Source organism: Natrix helvetica (assembly GCF_964273705.1).
Source record: "Natrix helvetica genome assembly, chromosome: 1".
Lineage (NCBI taxonomy): Eukaryota > Metazoa > Chordata > Lepidosauria > Squamata > Natricidae > Natrix > Natrix helvetica.
Window position 1 is genome coordinate 78,290,075 of NC_138548.1, and position 4,618 is coordinate 78,294,692.

A 4,618-nucleotide genomic window follows, 5' to 3' on the forward strand; every position below is an offset into this window, starting at 1 on the left:
TTGAGGCCTTAAATTTGTCTCTCTGCTACTTCAACAAGGACTGCTTGTAAATTTTCTGTAAAGATTTTTTTTCAAGAGCAGAATGATCAGAAATTCTGTGGAATGAGTGCAATAGGCTAAGTTCTTGGATTTATCTTTTTTCAATACAGAGGTGACTCTATCAACAAAGATGGATAGCATAAAGGCCATCACCAAATACATTTTTATCTAATATTTTAAATGAAAGATTCTGGTGTGAGTTTCAACAGAGGCAAAGCCAAGCTCTGAATGGAAAATGTAAAAAGTATGCAGCAAGAGGCCCAGAGTAAAGTTCTTAAATACGTTGATTGAATCACTTCTATGGCACTTAAGTCTTTAAAGAGACAGCACTGTGCCCAGATAATGGGAACTTCAGCACCTTTGCCCTGAGTAGCTTGAAAGCAGCTGGAACAAAATTATGAAGGTCACATCGGGCAAAACTCATTAGAGCCTTTGAAAACTTTTGGGACTTTTGAGAGATCACAAGATTCATATCTCCAAGCAAAGGAGGATTGAAAATAGGCTCTCAAGCATTTAATGTCTTGGTCAATTTGATTGTATATGGCTAATGCTTCTCTTAATGATAGAATAGAATAATAACTTTATTGTCATTTTGAATGTATACTAATCAGCATACATTAAAATGAACTTCTGTTGCATTCAGCCCTCAAAGGGTCACCACCTCTAATATATACTACATAAACATGACTAAATAAATAAATAAACAAACAAATAAGTAAATAAATAAATACAAAATAATGTATATACCCACATATAGTATATGATACAGAGAAACAACATAGTCTAGTTCAGATGTATAGATGTACATGGCAAAAGAAAAGGTATTTTGTGAGTTTACCAGACCGATGGCACAGGGAACAAACCTGTTACAGAATCTATAGTCCTACTGGAAATACTTTGAAACCTCCTTCCAGAGGAGAGCAACAGAAACAGACTCTAAAGTGTGTGTGTGAGGGGTGTCCTGTAACAATACTTTGAGCTGTAAGCAGATAGCGCTTATAAGCAGTGTCCTGAATGACAGGAAGCGAGCTTCCTATAATCTTCTCGGCTGTCCTTACCACTCTCTGTATGCACTTTCTTTTGCACAACAGATAGTCATCAGAACCAAGTTTGTTTTAGAGGAGTTGATTTTGAGTTCTTCGTGATGATGAAGGGCTTGCAGCTTTCACTGAAGGCCAATCAAAATTAATGAAAAGAGCACCCCATCGTTAGCCTAAAATAAGATGGGTATAAGGTTATTCTCTAGCATGGGAGGGTTAGTGATGAAGCTCATTATTGGACATGATTTTTATAATAGGATCAAAGTGAAAGTTAGACAAAAATGAGACAAGAATGCACCTGTGCCTTAACTCAAATAAATGTTTTCATACAGCATTAAAATCTAATGCAGAGGTGTCCAAACTTGGGAACTTTAAGACTTGTGGACTTCAACTCCCCAGAATTCCCCAGCCAGCTGGGGAATTCTGGGAGTTGAAGTCCACAAGTCTTAAAGTTCCCAAGTTTGGACACCCCTGCTCTACTCAATCACCAAATTCTAATTCCTTGCCATCCTTGATGCTCACTTCTTTCTCTTCATCTCAGTCCCTGTTCTCCTCCTCATTTGTTTCTACTCTCCCATCACTGGCTTGCCTTTCTCTCTTTTACAGTTTTTTTCTCTTCATCTTACAGTGATGGGAGAGTAGAAACAAATGAGGAGGAGAACAGGGACTGAGATGAAGAGAAAGAAGTGAGCATCAAGGATGGCAAGGAATTAGAATTTGGTGATTGAGTAGAGCAGGGGTGTCCAAACTTGGGAACTTTAAGACTTGTGGACTTCAACTCCCAGAATTCCCCAGCCGGCTGAGGAATTCTGGGAGTTGAAGTCCACAAGTCTTAAAGTTCCCAAGTTTGGACACCCCTGATCTAATGTAATAAAAGCCAATGTATAGGGAAGGTTTCTCTTATCCTCCATGGCCTTATTCTAAAGATCAAGTTGGAAGCTGATCTTAAATTAATAAAAGCAACATAAGGTATTCCTTTTGGAATATTTTTTTTTCAACAACTGGTGCCATCTGGCTAGAAAAGCAGCTTGTTCCCCAGCCAATGTATTTTCATGCATTACCTCATAAATACATCTCACATAGAGATGTCTAGCGTACAGTTGATTAGTCAGGCTTAGTAGACTGATGGGAAACAACTGGCCTGGTTCAGCATATCTTCTCTCTTAAAAATTGGAACTATTGTGGATTGGTCCCACTCTTTAGGCATTTGTGAAGATGGATTGATACAGATAAATAAAGACACTAAACAGGAATCCACCAGTCTACATTCCATTTCAAGAATTCTGTTGGAAGCAGAACTTCACTAATTATTTCCCCACTTTTCAGTTGTGCTATGAGATTGAAGATAATAATAGGAAGCTAACCATAGGAAGGATATGAGATTATGAGCAGAGGACTCAGATCACTACAGATAGAACTAAATAGGTTGTAAAAGTTTTGAACCAAGCAACATGTTCCATAAACACTTAAAGGAACTGACCTGACAACAAGATTAAAAAAGAAACCAGTAGAGATTCCTTCTCTGACAGCTTGTGCCATTTGTTCCCAGTCAGCCATTCCATTTCTTAATTTCAATGAGATTTCAATCCATTCTCCAGGATACTATCCACATACCATAGATGGCAATGATGGGTTCTGGATCCCTTTGCAACTGGTATGGTTGCAACAGAACCCAGCGTCCAGCACATGAATGCGTGCAGCATCCTTACCTCTTGCGATGCCTCCATGAGCCTCTGCGACACTCCAGTTGCTCGGCGGAGCATCACACAGGCGGCGTGTGCTCTGTGTGCATGTGTGGAAGCGTGGGAGAGCTCAAATACAGGTAAGGAGCTTGGGTGGGTGGGTGGGCCCTCTGGAGCACCGTACTGGAACGGTACCCTGTGCAGGCACCGGTACACCCGTACTGGGGTGTACCACCTGCAACCCACCACTGGTAATGGGAGTTTATAAGGGAACCATATATGTACTTTTTCCAGCTTCACCTGAAGGCAGGACAAGAAGCAATGAATGAGAACTAATTAAACTAATTAAATTTCCTGACAGTTAGAACAATTAATCTGTGGAATGACTTGCTTCCAAAAGTTGTGAGTGCTCCATTACTGGAGATTTTCAAGAAGAGATTGGAGAACTGTTTGCCTGAAATGCTAAAGGAATTTCTGCCTGAATAGAGGGTTGGACTAGAAGACCTTCAAGGTCCTTTCCAACAGTTCTTTGGTTCTTCTGTTATGTTAGCTTTAGCTGCAACATGTTGTTTCTCATATCACAATTTGGAAGGCTTAGGATCAATTAGCTCTGAACAAAGAGCATGTTATAACTTAAAACCTGATATTAATATTGTGCAATATTTCAAAACCATACAAAAGTATATTAATAATTTGTTGGTGTAACTTCAAGGCATCTTTTCAACCACCTAAAACTTTCAGATAATATTGAATTGTTGAGAGACTAAAATGCAGCATTTGCAAGTTCATTCATCCATTGATCTGAAGGTGCCTCTCCCATACTTTTAGGACTCCGTTTTGAGATCAAATTAATAGAATCTTATCAGTGGTGGGATTCAAAAATTTTTACTACAGTTCTCCAAACTACTCAAAATTTCTGCTCCCGGTTCTCCAGAATTGGTCAGAACCCGCTGAATACCACCTTTGAATCTTATAGTAAGCAGCAAATGATCTCTGTAAAAGAGAAAAGTTATCTTAAAATCAATAAAACTGGGGAATAAATACTATATCATTGAGTGTGCTGGAGCCCCTGCTTCTCCAGAAAATAAGGCCTCCTTCTGGTTTACCAGGCACTTAAAATTGGCAAATCATATGACAGCATAACCTACCTTAACCTCTCTGCTTTGCTGAGCATAAAGGATGGTATTGAAGTTTGTCTAATTGGCTATATCTGTGTGTGTGTGTGTGTGTGTGTGTGTGTGTTTGTGTCTGTGTGTCTGTGCGCACGCATTTTGTTCCACTTATTAATAAGGCAAATTATGAAGGAGTACAATCAAGCTATGCTGGCTCGAGTGAATGAGAACAGTGGTCCAAGATGTCACATTAAGCTAGGTGAAAGAAGGAGACCTGAGGGCAAACAATTTTAATCATGCCCTGTAGACAGATTTGATCTTTATGTCAGAACTGTGGCAGGTGGCAGAATCTAGCTGACCTTTGCTGATCTTGAAAAACCAAAGCAGGATGACCTTGTTTAATACTTAGATGAAAAGTAGCAATGGTAACCCAGTTACCTATTGTTGCCAAGACAACTATATGGATGTGTAGTTGGATCTAAACAGATTTGTATTTTTTTTTTATCACCGTCTCGAGTTTATTTCACTGAAGAAATAATGCAGATAAAAAAGATGACTACCATTGCATCAGCTGCAAATATAATGATGCCAATTTTTATTTATTTACATTTATCAGATTTACTGTATGCAGCTGACCATCTCAGGAATGTGACTTGGGGCAGTGTACAATAAAACAAAATAATCAAAACAAAGTCTTACAATCGTGGCATAAACATGATATCATCCTATAAATGCCATGGGTTGT